Source organism: Calypte anna, chromosome 1 (genome assembly GCF_003957555.1).
Source record: "Calypte anna isolate BGI_N300 chromosome 1, bCalAnn1_v1.p, whole genome shotgun sequence".
Lineage (NCBI taxonomy): Eukaryota > Metazoa > Chordata > Aves > Apodiformes > Trochilidae > Calypte > Calypte anna.
In genome coordinates, this window is record NC_044244.1 from 191,559,398 (window position 1) to 191,583,067 (window position 23,670).

Below are 23,670 nucleotides of genomic sequence, written 5' to 3' on the forward strand. Positions count from 1 at the left end.
TATGGAAGGAGTTGATAGGTTCAAAAAAGTGTATTCAGATTCTCAAACTGTCCATCAGTTTTCTCCTCAGTGTGGCCAGGCACTGCTGGCACACTTCTTAGACAACAGTAAGAATTCTTGCAAGTATCTGGGCTTCAGGCACAATACAATCTATTAGCCTGGCATTTCAAATTAAAATTTTCTAACACATTTCCAGTCTACCTCAGCATTCAGTCTGCTTCTCGAGTTAGAAGTCATGGAGTAGGTTAAGGAAAGATTAAGTCAGAGCACGATGTCCATGTTTTTCCAATTAATTTAAGTACCAAATCTATATTTTTTTGCATTTTTATATTCTTTTTTTTTTCAGATTCTTAATAGGACTTGGGATCAGCACATAGACTGAAATGCAAAATAACTTGTCTTCTATATCATTAAGTTTCCTAAGGACTGTACTATTTCAGTGCCATTTGGATTCATTCCCCCTGGCAATCTTTTCTCAATGTAAATGCTCCAAACTGTTCTCTCTAATATGCTGCACTATTGAAATTCACTGTAGACAGACCAGAATATTCAAAAGGATAATTTATCAATAGAATTTAAGCTCACTTCAAGTAAACAAAAAAGGAAGATTATCATAACCCTGTAACAGTGCTTTTTTTTTCTGTTTTAACAGAACTTTAAAGCACACTGATAAAAACTGTCAGGGGCTTTTTCTTCCATTTTGTCCCATCCAAAACAAAACATTTCCATACTTCATATGCTGTCAATTCTTGTTTTCCATCTTCAAGGATATCTAGTTTAGAACACATAATGGCAACTGACACAGCCTACGTATATGCACTATCTGTACATACTTCATCAGACTTAATGGCCTTGAGCATGTTGTCCTTTTTGTAACAATTAATAAAAATCCTGTGTCTCTGAAAGCCTGTCAAAAAGCAACAGCATCAAAAAACAATCGCTTATATGTATTTATTGAATCTTGAAACAAAAATACATGCAATCATGCAGATAATTAAGGAAGGAATGGTTGACATATTTTAAAGGGAATGGATGAAAGTGAGACAGCTCCAGAAAAATACTCTTGCTTGAAAATCTGAGCAATGAAATTTAGGACTATGTTTGACTTCAGTCAGTGAGGAAATGAGCTGATGATCTGAATCATGAAATAGCCACACTGAAATGCACTGTCTCATTTGCTTTCCATAATGGAAATATGAACCTACATGATCAGACAGCCAGATACAAAAGTATTCAGTATTCAGGTGTATTTAATATACCTAATACAGAGATGATTTTTAGACCATTTTAATGCCTAATCATATAGAATAGGAACATTCTTTGAAAAGTTTTCTGATCTCACTGTACATATAATTTCTCCCCAGTTCTGGAAGTAGATATTAATTTTATTTAGGGAAGGCTGTGCTGGGTAGCAAAACTGCTCTTGGAACAGCCATAATTTTTCATCTTTAATCTACTAATGCTATGTAAAAAGAAACTACAGCCTTCAAAATTCCACTGAAGAAGAGTTTTTACCTAATATAAGTATTATATTAGGTAATTAGGTAATTATATTAGCCATAAACATTGCATTGGAAAATGAGTTTAAGAATATACAGCAAGGCTGCCCAGTGAAATACTCAGGCATTATATGGTTACCAAACCCATGTTTTCATGCAAGCAACTGTTTCCATGCAGAACATGTATTCACTTTCAAACCTTCACTGGGGAAGGGAAATACCATCATCACCAGCACACTCATTAACATTGACATTTTATTTGAGGGACTCAGAATAGAAAGCATTCGAATTAAAAACAACTGAAAACAGGGCTTCTAATGGGAAGACCTTGAGTGTGCTTAAGACTAGGATTCATTCTTCCAAATGCTTTGGTACCTTAGGACTTCAAATTTCACCCCAAAATAAGAAATATTAGGGTTGTTAGTTACTGAAAGCTACTGAGACTTTGATTTGTGAGCAGTTAGAAGTTAAACCTTGGCATCCTTGCTTGAACTTAAAAATTAGATTCTATGATTACATTTTCATCAGTATGTTTTAATATTTTTTGCAGAGGAGAATTTGCAGAACATCAGTGACAGTGACTGTGATAGAAGTGTCAATTCATGGGGATATAACAAGATGACAGATATTTCTTCCCAGGAGATACTGGCTATTCATAGGAACTCCTTGTTCCCTGCCCCTCTAGTCTCTCTTTCTACCATTTCCTTTTAAATTTCCAGCCTTCTCGTGACTACCACCACCTATTCTGCCCTTCCATTCCCTTCCTTCACCCGGTGCTTTCTTTAACATCCTTTTCTACTGAGCTCCATTTTAATCTTTTCATAATTCCAACATAGCCTGGGGCAGGAATTACATTGCTTCACTCTTAGTCCTGGACCAACCTATTACACTTTTGTCTCATCATCTGCATCACCTTTTAATTGTGTTTTCAGAAGGTACCTCAATAAAACACAGTAACAAGTTGCTTGAAGATTGCCCAGTAAAACTATTCCAAGAACAAAGTATATTTCCTTGAGAAGATAAACTTATTGGACACAAACCGACCTTAAATTTCAGTTTCAGAAACAAGTTAAACTTTGTTGCAGTGCTTGGAGTAGGTTTACAAGCTTGCAAGGTCTTTTCTCCATTTCTACTTTAAAAAGTATGTATAAAATAATGACTGCCACTCTGGGTCTGTTTCTGTGATCTTCTACTGTAGGATGAAAGAAATCTCAGGTGCATTTTTTTCTTGTGACACAGTGAGTCTGGAGCTAATAGGAAGAAATATATTCTACCTTTCCATAGCAAGCCTATTTTACCCACAATAGATTTTTTTTTATCTCTTTTTAAAAATTAAACATCCAGTTTGTCAAAAGTCATGCAAGTCTTCTTAATAAAAGAAAGTTTATTGTGTAAAAGTTTTTCAGCCTCATTTTTCTACCTATACAACTTTTTTTCATGTGCAAAATAAGTCAGGACTGATGACCCCAAGGAATCACAGCCACTTTTCTGCTGCAGAGTAAAATGACTGAGGTACCTTAAGGCAACTATACTCTGAATGACCCAAACAAGAAAGGAAGCCAGAAGGCAACATTCTCATCTATATGAAGATAAAATATTGCCATTTATTGCAGTCAGGACAAGATTATCCATGGATATCTGTGATGCACTTTATGCAAATGTTCATCATCCTGTTCTCAGGATACTGAAAAAGAAGCTGCTTAAGTCTTCCCTACCTACTAAATAACATAATAGTGTAAGGGTCTGTCAGCCTGCAACATTGTCTTTAAACTTGAGTCCTCCCCTTGTACCTGGCTGGCCAGTTAGACTGTAGAAACTTAAAATCACATTGTACCATGTTGAAATTCATTACACTGTATTATAGAGTGGCACCATGAATGAGAACCTTCTGTCTGGATCACAGTCAACCTTTACAGTAACTGCTGATCTGCATTACTTACTGTTACAGTAACAAAAATAGTGCCTGTCAGATACTGACATTTAATATCTTCTGTCTGGGAAATGGAAGAAAAATGTAGTATTTGGAACAGTAGACTGTCCAGAGTCAACAAGTAAGTAGTGGGTATTTTTGGCTTCTAAATTAATGAGTAAATGGCATTCCTCTTCATTAAAATTCAAGCATGGATAAATAATGTATATCCCTACTGATACATAGAACTATTTCAAGTTGCTTTGGGTTTTACTTTTGCCACTCTTCTGTTATATCTGCTTATGTAGTGGGAGAGGCACAATACAGAAAAAGAAAGTACCTGGTGACACTCAGCATTGCCACAACCATGTCCTTGGACCATGGATTTCTCAAAACCAGAATCAGATGCCTGATCTGCAAGCTATGAGCAGGACACAAGAAGCTCATAGGAATCACAGCAAGGATCATGCTGAGCAAGAGGAAACCTGAAAGGGTAATATGCCTTCTAACTCTCACAATCCCTGAGATTAAGTTTCTTCTAGAAGTCCATTTTAGACTGATAGACAGCTGGCATCTCTCCACCTGGAACTACAGTCTAAATAACTCCTTTCTGTACACTCACTTCAACTAACCCTTCATTTTCACTTTTTAAGATGTCTAGAAGAAAAGCCAGCTGGAGTTCTTCTCATATGATACCTAAAGAAAGAAGCAAAAGTGTTTAATATGTTTAACATGACAGAGGTTAACCCCAAATCTCCAAGCCTCCAGCAGAATCCTCTGCCTCCAGGTTATGGATCAGCAATAACTACTTTCTAGAGCATCTCTCTCCATCTGCTCTGCTAACAGATATAGATTGTGCCTGATCAAGCTGTACTGAGTGAGGAGGACACGTCTTTGTATCAGGAAAACCCTGGCTACACTTTCCTTCTCCCAACCCCATCTACACCATTTGCTCAAAAAATCACTGAAGACATCTCTGTGAGTTGGCAGGGAATTCCGCAATGAAACTGAAGATAATACATATTTGGGGCTCTGGATGGCTACTCATTCTCTGCGTGGCTTCAGACTGATGGGAGCATTTCTGGGCTAATCAGAATGAAAGAGGTGTTAAAGCCTGTACATAACAATTTTTCAAATTCATTTTTTATAATGATGATCACAAATGTAGAAGAGTGCATGGGACATGCACAAAGAAGTACAACATGAAGATCCCAAGTTTCCATCCTGATCTCTGATAGAAAGTTTATGCTCCTGAGCAACTTCTTCAATAACCCTACCAGTAACCTCCTATGGAACAAGTAGGACACATGCATTTACTTCCTCCTATGGAACAGCATTGTATCCTTTTGTCAGACACCTCTTCCTCTTCATCTATGTGGAAGATCATTCTGTCTTCTTTTCTGGTAGGCTGCAGATCAGAGAGCACTTCCCGAACGAGTAAGAGAGCCAAAACTTTTTCAGAGAGTAGTAATGACTATGCAGGAAATTCAAATTAATACGGTTTGCCACATCTGGTTTACCTTTTTAAAAGACTTTTTTTTGTTGTCTTCAGAAGAAAAGGAAATAAGGGTGAGAAAAGCTGTATTTTACTTCCTATCCCAAATGCACTTTTGTCTTTTCATTTTGGATTTCCTGTCTAGTGATAAGCAAGCTCTCATCCTTCTGTCTCTTTGAGCTCCTCACTTTGCTTTCCCTGACAGAAGCCAGTGTTCTGCAGTCCCTAGATAATCTCTGAATGGCTTAGATTAGAGTGGCTTCTAACAAGTCATGGAACAGTGGGACAGAATTTGTACTTGGCTTGCCCTTGAAGGGTCATGGTACATTAAATGGCTAATCTAAACTTGGGAAAACTTCAATTATTTTACTTGCATGAGAACAATCAGAACTCCTGAAACTACTTCACCCACAGGGAGGTGAGGCAAGCTTGGAACAGACTCTGTAAGGGCTCAACAGCCTGATACCGTTAAGGAAGAGTGGTTTCCAGTTTTTAAGCATGGAAATGAGACCCAGGAGTCAAGAGGACTGATCTTGTCTCCACCAGTGTGCACAGCTTTCACCTGAATCAGCTTTGTCTCATGCATGTATCAGGTTTTTTACAAGAAGTATCTACTATGTCTACAGAGTGCTCTGCACGGAAGAAGTAAAGGCTATTATTGCTATTCCAGGAAATGTTGATTAGAAGATTCTATTAATAATTAAAAGTCCATTGTCATATAAGTTTTACTATGTGTACATATGTCCCGGATCTCTCCTTGCAACCTCTTGCAACCACTAGAGTTGCTATGTGTCCATGCCAGCTTACCCTTCTTTATTCCAGGACTTGGCATTTCTTGGAACATTGAGTAAAGCAATTTCTGGTACATTTCCATATGAAGCCTACACAAAGGGTTGTCTATTCAGTGCTTTCTCTGTGCTGAACACCACAAGAGTGCCACGTCTTTCTCTAGAAAACTTACGGAAACTGACCAGTAAGACTTAAATATGCTGCAGTGTTTGGTTTTGGTTTTTTTTCCCCTCAACATTCTATAAGTAATGATCTGATCTTTCTGAGAAAATCTGCAGATTCTTTCAAAACACTGTCCACATATAGATGTTGTGTGTGAATCATTGACATAAAATGAATAATACAATTTAGATGAGTACTCACAGTGCCCAGTATACACTTTTTGAACTGTCACCAAAATGTGACAGCCTCCTTCACACAGCCATTAGGTTAGATCCAAGCATCCAACATTACAAAAAGACATTATCAGTTTTACAAGAATCCTAATAAATGAGCACCAAACAAACTAAATGGTTAATTTAATTGATTTCTGGAGAAATACCAGAAGGAACAAGTAAAAGATAAATTTAAAATATTTTTAAAGCATTCTAATCTTATCTTTCTTTAATCTCTAAAATGATCTTTCTTGCAAAAGCATGAGATGACCAACAGACACAACCAATTCTGTCATTAATAAAACCACCCTCTGTCTAAGTTCATTTTCAAGTTGCCCACCAGGAACATATATATAGAAAAAAAAAAAGGACCCCACATTCACATATGCATGCAGATTTAACAGTGTTTTATGGGATTTAAAGAATTCTTCACTCATATGAATTCTAGAAAGGAATACGTTTGGGTCACATCTTATTTTTGCAATTTTATCTAACAAGCTGTTGAGTTAGAATTGATTGTGGGACTGTTCTCAATGGGTTCAGAAATGATGTTTCCATTTTATGGTCTCTTATTTGATCTCTTCTGATCTCCTATGATCTCTTATTTGAGGAGTTCACACCTACTAACCTTAAGACAAGGGATCATCTATGAAAACAGAAACAAAATCCTTTTCCATTTAAAAAATGATCTATGACCTTTTGGAGAGATGCCTTTGCACAGGACCTGGACCAAATCTGCATGCATTAGGAGCAATGGGAGCAATAACCAGTATCACAGTTTCACATGTGTTCAGGCCTCACTGAACACCACTGAAGCACTTCAAGACAAACAGGCAGAGTTTAAAATTAATGACTGACAAAACATCAGAGGAAAATGAGTCTCTCTTCTCACCAAAATACCAATCAGTGTAAGAGCACTGGCTAACAGCCATAAAACACTGTGTTATCATAAAACCCTCTTTACCAATATCCTTTATACCTACAGACCAGAACTAGTCTTTATGCATTTAATTAATTCTATGTGTAGAAATAACATCCTCAAACAGGCTGATTTCAAGAATGATGATGTAATTTTAAAAATACATTGGCATAATACACATGTGCATTTTGCATCAAGCACTCAGCACAGGAACAGATCAAAAAACAACAACCAAAAAAAAGTGTACAAGATGGATATAATTTGTATACGTGAGAGTGGAGAGGTTCAAGGGGGCTTCAGGACCCCAAGAGTTGAATAACTCAGTGAGTGTCTGGGTGTGCAAACTCTATGTGCAGCACTCATGCTTCAAGAAGTTGTTTTCAATAAATGATGCAATTGTGGAAAATAATGGAATGCCAAAGTTTTTCTAGCAAAACAGAACTTTCACTAAAAAAAGAACGCTGGAATTTAATTGGAATATTGATATGCACAATTAACCCTGATACACATGAACATGCTCATTCACACCAAGTAACAGAATCTGGACACTAGGATGGATAGATAGTACAAATATTATTTTTTGTCATAACTTTATGCTTTCTTCTTTGTTCTTCTACAGCCTTTAATTCCATGTGTTGGCTGCCCACTACTTCTTGATGCGTAACCTTTTATATTTATTTCAAGGATTATTCTGCCTTCAGCTACATGCCTGGTTATTGGGGATTTTTTCATGTTGGCCCTTATTCATTTTCATATTCAATCCTCAATTAGTATTAAAAAATAAACATTTTTGTAATTTCTTGTTTTGTAAGTCTCTAATAATGATTGTTTGTGATGGGGATTAACGCCCTCTCCAAAACTCTTTGGATCCTGTTCCATATTTCCTTACATGTCACAGTTAAGAGGAACAACTTTAAATTGAAGTGTTGGTAAATAAAGATTTTAGGACAGATCTATAAAATGGGTAGTAGCAAGTCATGCAAGCCATCATATTCACTCAAGGGTTTTGAAGAAACTCAACTATGACACCTTTAAATAATAACTGTGGAGCATCAACGCATCACAACTCCCCCTTTCGGGGACGGCGAATTTGTGGGTTGATGTGGTATCAGCTTTTAAAAGGGCTGTGGAGGGATCTAAGTAATACAGAATAGACAAACTAGAAAAAAAATGGTAGAAATTGTACAAAATAATAAAATCTATTAGAATTAAAAAAGATGTGGCAAAACAGAGACAAATCAAGCTGTGTATAATGTATGGAAGACATTGTTCACAGACTTCTGAAGTCTCTTCTTTCAGAGGAGACAACAATAACATAGATGAATTGGGTTATACTGCATGGAATTGTGAAATATTTCATATTTATCCTTTCTCAAAGACTCTTAAAGAAATTATGCTCTCAGAGGAAAGAGGATGGATCTTCCAATCAATGATCAGCTTGACAAGAACTGATAATGAAAGTTAGGTTGTAGAAGAATGTTTCCAGTAAAATCTGATAAGCACCCACGTAAATCAAAATAGTCATAAACCTCCTGAAAAAGAGGATAACACAGAGCTGACAGTGTTTTATGAGGATATTGAGTTATCTACATGAGCAAAAATGAAAGTAAACTATGTAAAGCTACACAAGGGTCTTGTGGTGTTGAATAATTCTGTACCAATTGCTGCCTGGGATTCATTTGCCCTATCATGAGTGTCCTGTGTCATTTTCTATGCTTTCAGGTACCTTTCCTCACACTGAGCTGCCTCTCTAGAAGACAGCCACATATGATCTTCCTTAGGCCCTCTTGCATGGATGCCTTACACACACTACAACTAGGAAGGTATCGGTCAGTTCTGCCTAGAGTGAAATTAATAGTAAGTAACACAAACACAGTAACAAGTCCTAATCCTATGTATTTAATAAGGGCTTTAAATGAAAAGTGGCTATTCAAGAAATAGTTCCACATAAGTTTATTCTAAAATTTACAAGAAATTGTCTTTTTTGCATTGTTGGGGGTTTTTTTTTGGGTTTTGGTTTTTGGGTTTGTTTTTTTTGTTGTTGTTTGGTTTGGGTTTTGTTGTTGTTGTTTGGTTTGGTTTGGTTTGGTTTGGTTTGGTTTGGTTTGGTTTATTTTGGTTGGTTGGTTGGTTTTTGTTATACACACACAGAGCAGAAATATTCATTCGCCATTTTGCCTTTTTTTCAGGCCACTTTCCAAGCTTGCTTGATGATTTAGATTTACATCTATTATCTCAATGATTGGCAGCTGATAAATGTCATCTTCAACTGTAAGAAACTAATACTGATAGAGAGGACTAATTTATTTTTATTCAAATGTTCCTTTAAAATAAAACTTTATGCTGCTGTCCCTTTCCATAGGCTGTATCTAGCTATCCCTTGGTCATTCCTGTTCCTAATGATCTTAATTCACACTGATTCCATTAAGTTCATTATTTCATCCATCTGAATACACCCAAGAGTCAGACCCCCTCAGCTCAATCCCATAGCTCTCTTCCATACATTTCCTCTCCCAGCAGAAAAGATCTACTCAATCTATTTCTATCTCCCAGTAAAAAAGATCTAGTTTAGAAAGGGTGTGTTATTAAATGTGAATACTAGTGCTCCCTAAACTTGCTCCACTCTACAGAGTTACTAGATGATTTGAAAGAATTCCAAAAAATATTCAGCTTGTCAAAAGAGTTGTCAAAGCTGTATTTCTTTTCCAGGTGGCATGTAGAATTTCCCACCAAAAGTCTCTTAAGATCTATCATTCTCATGAGAAGTTCTGCTTTGGGTTTTGTCTATTGTTTTGCAGGTAGATTGACAAGATAGTTTGGAGGATTCTTTGTTCCACAGTACCATATTACAATATTAGTGCTCATACTATCAATGGCTTTCTGAATTTTTGGTCTTTACATTTCACTGTCATGCTGCTTAGAGCCCAACTTCATAATCATTAATGAAAATACAGGCTGAATATAATATTGGTTCTGGAAGCAGTGTCAGCATCCCTCTGTGACTCACTATATAGATATGGGGGCACGGTCACTCTTGGAGGTCTAAAAAGTCAAGTAGCAATACTAAACTCCAAGTCAATTAACATGAACTTGTCTTTAATACATCAGGATATAATGTAGAAAGCTCTTAAAATCAGCAGGAGTTGGGCGCCTAACTGCTCTTGACGTTTTTGAAAGTCTATCTCCAAAAATATAAGCAGCAGATAATAATTTAGTAATTCTATCAAAACAAGCAATTAAGTGTGTCTTGCATGATTTGTTCTCTATAAAAATCATGCTGCTTGTTTACTCAAACTTCTATTACGCTCTAGATTTTATTGATTTCATCTCTGGGTATTTATTCAATTATTTTATAAGGAATTGAAATCTAATTCATGAGCTCCTCACAGTGACACCTAAATCTTTTCTCAGAGACAATCTGTCAAATGAAGAGATGATTAGTCAGTATAAGACAGACTGTTTTTCCCAGTGTATATCACTATGCTTAGAAAGTAGAAAGTAACAGAGTTAGAGCTCAGCTAAATTCTATGATTGGAGTTTGCTGAGCTTCTCAAATTCTTTCCTAACTATTCTGTATTGATTTGACTAAGAAACACAATTTAACTAATGTATCTCCTGACGCTTTCCTGACACAAATTAGAATAGCAATGTCCATCTGCAAAGAGTTATGTGAAAATCCTGCAGCTTTACACCAGACTGGTAGACAGCAGGCTCCATCACAGCTCAGTTCCTTACTGCTCACCCAGTCTGTAGTTGCAGGTGTAGTTTGCTCCTTATTTTTGTATGTTGTGTATCTCAAAAGAAAGCCTAGAGAAAACATGCAGAAAAAAAAGTGGCAATTTAAGTCCATAAGCATCACCTCTACCTACAATTTTATTACATCCTTCCAAAAAAAGAAAACAAAAAATACTTCCACAACACTTCTCCAGCTATCAAGACACACTATTGTCTTACAGATGCTCTGTCATAGTGATGAAATAAACTGCTTTGGATTTAATTAAAAATCTTTGTAATTTTCAGTAGAATCACTGGTCTACTTTCCAGCATCTCCCAGGGCGGGGGTGGGGGTGGGGGGGTGGTGGGGAGAGCTGTGGTTGTCCGGTGCCTGTAAAGTAACTCATTGTCATCAGCATGTCTTTGAGAGAGCACAATGGAATTGCTTGCAGATCTGTGAATAGCGGTGACACTAAGAGCTGCCTAATCTGACACTCATGTTCCTGCAATGCAGTTCATGAAAATGGGAATGCTAGTAGGAGTGGAGATAAAAGGATATACAGGTGCCTGCCTGATCTATGTACCTTGAAGAGATTATGCTACATTGCCTAAAGCCCTCAGCCCTACTTACATACCTAAATTGCCCCTTTGGATAGAGATGATTGCTTCATTCTCTCCCCTCAGAAGGCAGATGGAGGATGAGAGGCTCTTAGTATAATTGTATCACTCTGACCTGAAATCAGAGTTCAGCACAAGCAGCACTCTGGAGTTCAAATCCACATTTCTATCACCCGGTTCTATGACCACCAGCAGCAACAAGTAAGGTTCAGACAGAGGAAATCTCCACCTTGCCTCCAACAAGTGGCCAGTTTTACATGGAGCAATGAAAGAAGGATGGGAAATTTACTTCTTAAAACTCTAGTGTCTGAAAACTTGGAGACATCTAAGCAGGGAGGAAGGGAGGGGTGGGAATGGGCACAGGCTCTAAGAATTGCCTGCTTGGGGACTTAAAATTTTGTCTAAGCTGGATTTCAGCCACTAAATTGGTGATGTGGGTCTAGAGCTTTTTAGTCCTGTAATGCATCCCTGTCTGCTAAAGAGGTGTTTCATGACAGCTAGTCCTGCTTAGGGGATAACAGCAACAACAAGTAGCTATTTGTTTTTAGTCAAACTTTTCAGTTTCATGACAGTTGAGGTTCTCTGGCTCTGGTTTACAAACCAAGATAAATCTGAGGCTTTTGCAAGTGTGACAGTATCTTTAGTCAGTGATGAATAAAGCGAAAAAATAAGTTGAGAACAAAGATATAAGATTGCAGTAGTAAGCAACTGAATAAAAGGAAAAGTAAAAGGCTATGGAACATCTCTTAAAACAACAACTCTGATTTACTTTCCAATGCTTTTGAGCCACATCATTTTAAACCAAAGAAGTTTAAACCACTTGATAGCTTCAACCTGTATCTATGAGGCGTAGGTTTCTGAAGTATTCTCTTTTAAAAGTTAGATTATAAAATATACTTTTATGCCAATATTTTGTTTTTGTACCCAAAAACTGAGCTTTCAAAATAACAAGCTGTTTTCCCACCTTCTTTCTTGCCCAGAATTTAAAAAATGAAAAATAGCAGTGCCAGGTACAATGAAATATGTCTTTTCCACTAAGCTTTCCTTTCATCTTCAGTTTCAAGATAGAAAGGTTCTAACGGTGACCCAGAAAAATGAAATGTGGAATCTGAAATCATATCACACTGTTTACAGTAATGGAGCTCAAAGAAATTGAGTAAAGCAAAAGTATTTGTATACTAGCTTGCTGATACCCAGTGAGAGACAAGATAACTTTTTCGTAGGGTGCATTAGGAGCAAGGCAGAACTTAGAAGCTGTTTTGGAAGAGTTCATAGATCCTTCATCTCTGTCCCATTATGACTAGATCAGCCACATTGTTGTGCATTTTATGTAAATTTACCACTAATAAGGACTCAGAAATTAGCTGACAATTCTATCATCTGTGAACCACAAAGCAATCCACACTCTCACAAAGCTGTAGTGATTCTATAGATTATCACTACTAAACAAAATAAAAACCAGTATCCAACCTCCATGTCCAAAATACCATTTGGAGATAGTAAAATAATTATATGTGAATGAATAAAGATGTCAAGTTTGGTTTAGTAAATACACCATTTAATAAGCTCCCTTTTCTTTGAGTTTATTGCTCAGCAGCAGTTAAGGGCATCAAAAAACCCAATAAGCATGCAATATGCTGAACCACTAGTGTGAATGCTATGAATCCACAAACTTAATTCCATTTCTTTCATTTTCAGGGTAGCTCAATTGAGAAGAGCCTTCTACTTTCATGTCAAAATCAATTTTTTTCATTGATTTCACTGAAACAAAAGGTATTGTACAAGAACCTACTGTTACTTGGAATAGAAAGAGTGCAAATAACTACACAAGAAGAGCTCCACAAATTCCCATCAGCCACAATTTAATAAATAATGTACAAAAAGCACAGGAAATAGATACAAAAAATTGAAAGATCTGCTTAAAATAATTTTTATTGTAAAGCACAATGAATTTCCAGAGAACTGATGTTGCAGAAAGTTAGTGGCAATTTGAATTTCATGAAAGATAGCTGAAAAAATAATTGTTATCACCTCTTAAATCTCTAAAAGCACTCTTCATGCACTTATCTAAGGAGGGAGAAAATGCATAGCTGATCAGATTGTATTCAAATAGAATAAGCCTATATACTAGACTAGAAAAATCATAAGGGTGTACCTGTTAAGTAAAAACTTTTGCTACTACAGTTAAGAATTGATACAGTAAATGAGAAGATTTTATTACCAAACCTCTTCTTTAATAAATAAATAAACAAAAGGAAAAAAAATCCAGAAGAGGACTCAAACTTTTAATCACTTGTACTAGAAAGAACAAGCACCCAAACCCTTCTCTACTTTATTGGTGCAAATCTAGATTTACTTTACCTTGTCTGTGAGCAGAATTTTGTTCCACTTATCATATTCTTATTTTAATGAGTTCCAGCCTATCAAAGGCAACTGCCTCAGACTTCAGAAGTATCTAAACTCAAGAAGTAGGAAAGAGATTCTCAGAAAAATATCAGTCTGCATTTGACATCTTACCACACTTTTAAGCATCAACCATGGACTTCTATCAGCTGCAGAGGACTTTGGGGACTTTTGTTCTATCTGCTATGGCCAGTCTAAAGATTTATGAACCATCTAAAGAGACTCAGTCTGCTAATGCCAGATGTGACATAAATTGACTTGTTAGCAGGCAGGCCTGGACTGAGCTTTGAATCAAAGGCTCCATCATGCAGAAATGCAGCACATTGGGACATGCAATTCCATTTCACAGCAAAGGGAAAATTCTCAGGTGAATGATTCACTTGGCTTTTCACTGATACTAATCTTTAAATAGTGGCTGTTTGTGTTTCATGCTTTATGTTACCATATTTATGCAGTAACAGAGACCAAGACAGGATCACAGTGGAGGTGAGAAGTGTCTAACAGTGAATCGCTTCCAAATTCTTAAGTGAGGTTTTACATGACACTGTTTCCTCTAATAAGAGTTGACTGGGTTCAATCTCCAAGATGTTATTCCCTGTCCTTCCACTCAGTGTTGCCCTTCTGCTACTGTCATAACATTTAAATATCTCTAGGTAGCTACCTAGAGTTAGAAATCACGACTTTTTTTTCCTGATTATTTATTCCACAATAATAAGTGGTCTAAAAATAACAACTGCTTATCCAAACAGGAGTATCTCTCCCTCTAAGGACATTAAAGTAATGATACAGGAGTGCAGATGAAAATTTGAGAGCTATTCTGTGGGTGAAAACAGAGCACTAAAATAAGGAACAGTACTCCCTTACCCTTCCTTCCATTCCCAGAATAATTCAAGACCCAGTCTTCACTCAGGAAATTCCAGACTGGTGACAGCAAAGAGAACACCACAGCACTCAGACTGAATGGAAAGTGGCAAAGCAAAAAAAACGAAAAACATAGGTGAACGTCAGCAGGTTTAGATAAACTGGAGATAGGGTGAGAGAGTTATGTATGCAGCAGAGACCAGCACAATTAGGTAAGCTCAGGAGTTGGTGTCAGAGGTACAAAGGAGCTACTGAAGTGTCTCTATAAAAATAAAAATACATACTCTATAAAAATAAAAATAAATATACATGGTATGTCTTTGTGGGAGGAAAAGCTTTGGCTTTTCTGTGGTTGTGCTGTTTTTTAATTATATAGCATCCTATTTTAGATGTTTCCACCATACATTACAAGGAATTCAGAGAAATATAGAATGCATAGCCTGTAAATGTAGCTGTCCTGAAAAGCACATCAAGGACAGTGATGGCAGAGCAGATTGGGGATTTGACAGCTCCTACACACTTGGATTGTCCAATTGCTCTAGACAAACAAGCAGAGGTGTGGCCCAAAATGCCAAAAAAACATCAAACCCTTTCCTGAAGTTACATTGCCTATAATGGTATTTGTAAAAATGTCTCTTACCCTTTCACAAAAGAAAAACATCCTGTCAACAACTGCTTTGTTACAAAGTCACAAGGTTGTTCCTTGAGCAGTTGCATGGCACAGTAAAATGATTTACAAAGAGGCAGCATAATGCTTGTACTAATTAGCTCTATCATGGGTTAATTACTTTGGGTGCAGTGATCACTTCAGAACTGACATGCTCAGTGTCTCTCTTTACAATGCAGACATGTTCTCTACCTCTCTGATTCTCCCCTTTATGTGTAAAAAGGGGATAGCAGCTTTTCCCAACTTCTTCTCAAGGGTCTTGTGGCAATAACCTGGGATGCTGAGACACTAAGGAAACACAGTAAAGCATCCAAGGTAAGAGAGAAGAGATGGGCCTACTGTGGGTTAGATGTACAGGTACTGTTGAAATAACTGATAGGATGCATCTGAATCCATACCTAATACTAAATTCTTCCAATAAATATTTATCCCAGTGATGTCACAGGATAAAAATGGTGATATTTGATCCATAAAATGCAGATACATATTCAGAAAAATTCATGCAGGTACACTGACTTGTAGAGATACACACACAAGATTCATGCAGACTGCAAGAGCCACCAACAAACAGAGCTGAGTGCCTTGGGCTTTGGCAAGGCTCAGATCCCATCAAGGGATGACACAACTCAGCAAGAAAAGCTACAGTTAAAAGAAACAAAGCCTAATTTTCATGACTGTTCCCACCTGTAAAAAAAATGCCCAAAACAGGAGAAAACGAGTATTCTGCAGGGGACATTAATTTCTATCAGCCTTGGAAGAAGCTTTTTATATTAATTTCTTCATAAATGCCTGTCCAACACTTCTTGACAGACAGGCTGTTCCAGTCCCAGGGCAGGATTCCTATGCTCATGTATGTTTGCATATGAGTGATACCAACAGGACCAAAGGGAGGCTCTCTAAACACTTCACAGAAGACATTCAGAACTTTTAAAGAATAAATCTTCAGAGAACACAGTCACTAAGACAGCTATTCACAACCATTTATGTGGTACAGACAGATCCTTACGTTTCTATAGCCCTCTAAGTGTAAATGACGTTATACAACATGTAGGTACTGAATGAGTAACAGGACCTGCAATCAAAACATACAAATGAAAATGCCATTAAAACACATGGTCTATTATGATTAAATAGTAGGGTTTTTTTTCAAGGTATTAGGAAAAAAGTGTATTGTTAAAATACAATTTTATCTGACATGTTGTAATGTCTTTATGTCTTGGGCTGTGCCTGGATTCCATCCTGCAACTTAATTTGCATTTTGCCAGGAATTCAGCAGCAGCTCCACCTATCTATAAGAAAAGAGCTACAATAAACTGCTTGTTTGGGGCAGCCTTGAAGGAGAGTCTTGAAGCTGAGTCTGATATAGGTCACCACTTTGCCACAGACTTGTGCGATACTGAAAAAACCCACTGGCGAGGGATACATCTTTAGTTCAGATTCCTGCACCAGAGCTGGCTGACTGGGTCTCCCTTATCATTAATCGAGAGAAACACACCCTTCAACAGCCCAATTAATACTTTAAAACCAGCCTAAAGTTGAATTGCACCTCAAAGGTATTTATAACTACAGTGACATAAATCTAGACAGAGGTATTTCACTTTCTGCATATATCAAATGCTGCTGAACAACACTTCATTCCTACCCTTTGTCTTCCACAACTGCTTCAGCCACAGGCATCTGCTATAGATTTTTTACAGTGCCATGCATGAGGAGGCTCCTGGCTCATGTGCAGTTTCCATACATCACTGTGGCTTGAGGAACTGAGTCCATGAGTCACATTTAGATCTACTTCATCTGTTTCACCTGTTGGTTACATACACATGGACGTTTTTTTCATTTAAATCATGAACATGTTCAATTTCCCCCAAAAAAGGAAATCACTGCTTCATTTTATGCTGAAACATATTTAAGAGAAAAAAAAAATGGAAACATTTTAGCCAACCTTACTGAGGACTAAAAATACTTCTAAATAATCATAATACTCATATTTGCTGGTTATGTCAGGGTATAAATAAAAAGTACAGCTAACTTTGTTCTTGTGTATATCCCCATAAACTCACAACATTTGAATTGCTCATGTTTGACTTTAGCATGGAATTTCCTATGTCAGGAAAGCTTGGCTTTTGTACAGCAACACCCCTGGGATATAACCCTCAAGCTATGCATATGTTGCCAGGACCTCAATAGTGCTTTTCCTTGGGCAGTAATAGGTAGAAAATACTGTAGAATTTGGATATGCAAACAGTTTTTAAATTCCATGATATTGCCAGAATGTTGCCTGGATAAATCATCACTTGAAACAGAATTTTTAAATATTGTCCAGAGGAGCGTTAAATTTTGTTTCAATATTTTTCCTCATAAACCTCCTGAGCTGCAATGATTTTAAGTAGTTAAATTTGTATTTGTTTTTTCTATAAAACTTTGCCTGTAAGTAATTGCTGTCATAAAGATCAATATCAAGTTTCAGATTAAATAAGTTATTTTTAACCAAGTGAGAAATATTTTGTTCTAAATTATGCACTGCTACACTTCTGTGTCTAGAACTGTTTTAGAAACATCCTGGTTCTTTCTATAAAACAAATTAAGCAATAAAGACAGAAAATATCCTGCACATAATGTGTGCTTAATGAAATTACTCAATGTAAATAACTCATGCAAAAAGTTTCATGATTATGATATCAAGCAGCTATGTGGGTCAATCTGCAGATAATGATTTTATACAGCGTAAAGTTTGTCATACTGGTTTTCAAGAAAATTACCACCTTACCTGAAAGGTTTCTGAGCTTGTTTCGCAACTATGAAACCTCCCTCTTGTTTCACTAGTCTGACATGAACTGAAACAGGATGAAGGACCACATGTGTCACACATTAAGTATATATATTTCATTGTCAAAAGGCTGTTACCATTTTAAAGAAAAAAATTTTCTCCCCTTTCTTCTCTATTATTTTGTGGAACAGAGGAGTAAATGGCTTCTTTTATCCTGTTTTTCTCAAAATTTGCTCCTGAGCCCTTCTGTTAACACATATTCTGCTAGTGGCTGCCTGCCTCAACCCAAGCATGAAGAATTTGCTGCCCTGCTGGGATGTGCTGTGATTTGCTGCTAATCCAACACTACCTTAGTCTAGCTGGAACTTCCCCTGCTGAATCTGTAAATCAGATTACAGAGGAGAAGTCATCTCCTCTTCAGCACATGGAGCTACAGCCAACAGTAATAGGAGCAGCATCTTTGTCCCTAGGTAAGGCGACGCAGGGACGAGTGCAAATGAGAAGGAAGCTTCAGAGAGCTATGCACAGGGAAAAGGGATTTTGGTGGCTGTTTTAAAATCAGCTTTGTGGCTGGTAATTGGTGACAGACTCTTCAGTGAATGGTACAGGCAACCTTTTTAAATGGTAAAGAGGTGGACAGTAAACTGCTTTGAGCACTGGGGCAAAGAGGGGCACCTTGGGAATGAAGAAGAGCTGCAGTAATACAGTGACCCAGCAGAAACATGCATGGTATTACTTTTAATACCTCCTTTAAAAATAAAAATTAGTTTTAGCACTCAAAATTTTCCATTACCATCAGCATCAAGGTGAAAGAAAAAAAGAACAGAATATTGTATAGCCTAGAAAATATTCCTCGCCACCCAGATTGTCTGTGAAACTTATTAGCCAACGGGGTTTTAAAGAAAAAAAGTTAAGGTTTAGAGAGAGAGGAGAGACACCCTGTAAAAGGCACTTTCTGGAGTGCAGAGCTATTTATTTATTTTATAGAGCAGATCTACACCAGAAAGGAAGTGACATCGTTACAAGGCAGAGCACAAAGCCCCAGGAGAGAGCAGACGCTGGCCAAACAGAGACATTTATTTTGGGGTTTTCATATAAACAGACCAAGATTTATTTCAGAAACTATTGTTCCAGACTCATAGCCGTAAAATTAAAGCAAAATATGAATTTGTCAATATATTTCTGCTTGGCTCCATTGCACAATACTGAACAAACTTTACATAAAGCATAAGCACCAGAATTAACAGACAGTCATCTTCCAAAAGCATTCATTTCTTTATAACAACTCCTGTGACATGAGTCTGAATATGAAAACCTTGATTAGTCTGAACCAGGAATTAATCTAGTTAACTCCCAGCTCAGGCTAAATTCAGGTATTGCGCAGGGCATTAGTGCATTCCTGTCCCTTCAGTGATCCAAACTGGGAAAAGATAAAGCCAGACTAACTTTATTCTCTGTACACAGGTATCTCCTATGTAAACAGAGAAATAATATCCTGCACACGTATGCAGGATTTGAAAAGGAGTGGTTTTTGCTATCCTTGTGTTTTGGATATAGGTAAAGACTGAGGGCTCAGCTGCCAAGCAGGCTGGCAGCCAAAACTTGCACTGAATTTCCACAGAATGTAGCAAGTCTGTGAAGCTGCAGCCCATGAGCCATCACAGCATGCACGGCTGCTGCATTTCCCCCTGTCAGGACCCTTGATCTGGTTTCTCTACCCTTAAATTCACTGCCCCTTCTGAACATTTTGGGGACAGCTGATGCTGCAGGTGGCTCTGCTTAGGGCAGGCAGGCACCAAATACATCACCTTTGGTGTCCACCCACCCTTTACCACCCTCTCCTGCTGCTTCTCAGTGGCAGATGACTCCCCAGAAAGGAATTTTTTGGTGAAGGGGACTTGGACAGCTGGCCAAGGAACTCTGCTCAGACTGCAGCAGGAAAAAGCAGAGGGATTCTATGAACACTGCAGGGTGAGATCAGGTGAATGTTAGTGCTGAATGCTGAACTGAAGAAAAGCTCTCAACAGGGCTGGAAGAAAAGAAAACCCCAAATGTTTTTGCAACACAGGTGCAGCCTGTGATACTTCATTATATTTGCATAATGGATCCAGCTAGTGAGCAAGCCCAGCTATAGGAAGGTTTAATGTGCAAAAGAACAGTGCAGTGAACTTCTTTTTGGAGTATTTTGTAATCAAACACTACAGATCCTTCAGAAGACATGAGTAAAAGTGCAAGTGCAGACAAAGCCACCCTTAGGTAATTCCCTTGATTAAAACTCTCAGACTTCAAATGAATCTAATTAAGGATACTGCAAAGGCAGAGAAAGGCAGTGCTCACTTATGCCCTCTTTTGCAGATGGCGAGTTGCCAAACAGAATTGAGAATCTTAATTGCAAGAATCATCAGTAAATTCAAAAGGGATGGGAAATTAGGGATTGCAATGGTAAGGCTGTTGTGTAACAGCAATGGAGCCAGGTCTCCCGTTTCCTGCATTATATGGGAAAGGCTTTCCCAAGAGGGGACAAGGTGCTTTTCACAAATACTGATGAAAAAGGTGGGGGAAACCTACCCCAGACTGCTGCCTTCCTGACTGATGCAGCCAGCACAATTAATGAAAGAGGATATCCTTTCTGCCAGTGTGGTTTTCCTTTCATTATTTCACACTGTTCCCTATACCCCTATAGAGAGGCATCTGAATACACACAATGGTCACTTAAAGCTGGTGTCATAATTGGCCAGATCTCTCTTTTCTTTCTTTTCTTTTTTTTTTTTTTTAATCTGCCAGTGCTTCCATAGGTAATATGCTTTGATGTGTCATGGGAAATTTTCATTTCATTAACCAGCTTCCTATCAAAATGCTGACATTTCACAGATAATTTTCTTAGATAAAAGCAAGACAACTAAAAATTACTTTTGAAATCAGTTGGTGAAAAATGCTGACCACCTAGAATTTACTTTCTGTCAGATTTACTTTTCTTCAACTTCTTGCATTAGTCTTGCAAGAAAAGAAACCTACTTAAGTTTGATAAAAATACTTGCAAATATCTGATACAGATAAGGTAAATAGAAAAATCTGTTTCATGCATAGAAAATGGTTTGATAAAAAAGAAGCAGAAGGTAAAGCAGAAGGTACTTAGGAAAATAGGTACAACCTATTTTTGAGGTAATGCAGAACTCCTTCTCTGCATTCAACTCATAATCAAGCAAAATATAGATGGTAGCAAGCTCCAAGTAGGCAATTATGGTTGAACAGTATTCTAATAGCATGCTGGGGGAGGTCTTTCATAAACTTATAGAATGGTTTGGATTGGAGAAGACCATATAGTTGGTCTCTATGGTATGCATATAGCATACGATCTGCAAAGATCATATAGCTGCAACCTCCTCTCCTGTGGGCAGGGATATTTTTCACTGACTGGGTTGCTCAAACCCCATCCAATCTGGTCTTGAGCACTTCCAGGGAGGGGACATCCACAAATTCTCTGGACAACCTGTGCCAGTGTCTCATCACCTTCATCATAAAAAATTCTTCCTTATGTGCAACTAAATCTACCCTCTTTGCATTTACAACCACTAATCCTTGTCCTATCCCTACAGGTCTTGGTAAAAAGTCATTACCTTTCTTATAAGCCCCCTTTATATATTTATAGTCTGCTATAAGATCTCTTTGGAGCCTTGGCTTCTCCTGACTGAACAACCCCAACTCTCTCAGCCTGTCTGCATAGGACAGGTGCTCAAGCCCACTGATCATCTTCATGGCTCTCCTCTGGACTCACTCCAAGAGCTCCATGTCCTTGTTCTGGGGACTCCAGACACTGGACTGCAGGTGGTGTCTCACATGAGTGGAGTAGACGGGAAGAATCACCTCCCTTGACCCTCTGGTCAGGGTTGGGGTTTTTTTGAGGCAGGCTGGGATATGTTTGGCTTTCTGGGCTGCACGTGCACATTGCCAGCTCATATCCTATTTTTTATCCACCAGCCCCTTCTCCACGGGGCTGCTGCTAATCCAACCCCCCAGCCTGTATTGATACTGGGAGATGCCTTGAATCAGGTACACGACCTTGCACTTGGCTTTACTGAACTTCACTAAGCTCACCTGGACCCACTCTTCAATCCTGTTAAGGTCCCTGTGGCTGGCATCACTCCCCTCCAGTGTCTCAACTGCACCACTCAGTTTGGTGTCATCAGCACATCTGCACTCAAGCCTATTGCCCTGCACTCAAGCCCATTATTGATTAAGAAAATAAATAGTATTGCTCACAGCACCAGTTCTCACTCTGACAATTTAAAAAAAACATTTCTTGCCATTTATTCTGATTTTAAACCAGTAACAGAGTAACCAGTAACCAGTAACACTCAGATAGATGAAAAAATAATTATCACCTCTTAAGTCTCTAAAAGCACTCTTCATGCACATATCTAAAGAGGGAGAAAATGCATAGCTGATCAGGTTGTATTCAAATAGAATAAGCCTATATACTAGACTAGGAAAATGATAAGGATGTACCTGTTAAGTAAAAATTTTTGCTAGTACAGTTGGGAATTGATACAGTAAATGAGAACAGATCAAGATACTTTTTTGTGACAACATAGGAATGTGCAAAGCAATAGGTCTACAGTAGGTCTATATTTCCTATGCACGCATGCATACCTGGTATAACAAGGCACAAACAAAGAACACTCAAGATAAATGCTTTTATTTTTAGTGGTTTAAGAGAGAAATATCCTAAGAAATACCAAAAGCATTAGGGCCACTATGTGAAAAGTCAGGTCTTGGTGTTGGAAATCATTGAGCACAACTCTCCTGAGTTACTTCAAATGCCCATTACACTTCCATTTCTCAAAGCACTGTGCTGCCATACTTGTGTTCATGCTGCAACTCTTAACATAAAAAAAACCAAGAAGACCACATCACAGTTAATCCAATGCCTTTAGAATGGAAACTAGTAATTCAGAAGAGTTACTCATTTGTTACTGAGCTAGATCCTCACCTGATGAAAAATTGTCTAGCTCAGCTGTCCAAACAATACTTCTAAGTGGGCCTATTTTAATGCAGATCAACAACAATATAATTAATTTTATTATCAGAACAATCAAAACACAGTGTTTATAATCACTTGCAGGATTATCAAGAGACTGAAGGTGAGCACAAACTTGAATTTGTTTCTCATCTATCAACTCATAAAAGGTGACAAGTTAATAGCTGTGGACCAACATCATGCTGTGGTCCAGAGCCAAAGAAAATGTCAACTAAATCCTGCCAAGTCCACAGCTGAGATAAATCATCATAGCTCTATTAGTCAGCCCTCTGTTTTAACTTCCAGCATCCAAGGATTTGGCTCAATCTACAGTATATGTTCAGACAAGACATAAATCAATGCAGTGTCAACTTGACCACAGCTTCTTCTTTCTCTTCAAATATTTCTGTGTCCTTGATAGTTAAAAGCAAATCTCACTGAAGTCACATAATTGGCAGGAGGAGGAAAGCATTTACAAATGTTATTTCCTATAAATCCAGCAGAGTAAAGGTCTCTCACTGCCCATCATCCCACAAGTTGCTGCCTACACTGAGCCAATTTCACACTTATTAGTCTGTACAGCACTTGGCATAATCAATCTTTCTATCTTCCATAACAATGTAGAAAAAAAAAAGACA

At 37.8% G+C, this 23,670-nt stretch overlaps 1 protein-coding gene across 1 annotated transcript in view; it reads right to left on the reverse strand.

The window, feature by feature from the left end:
* The window catches only part of DLG2 (discs large MAGUK scaffold protein 2), a 967,325-nt gene that overhangs the window by 785,328 nt on the left and 158,327 nt on the right, over positions 1–23,670 (reverse strand).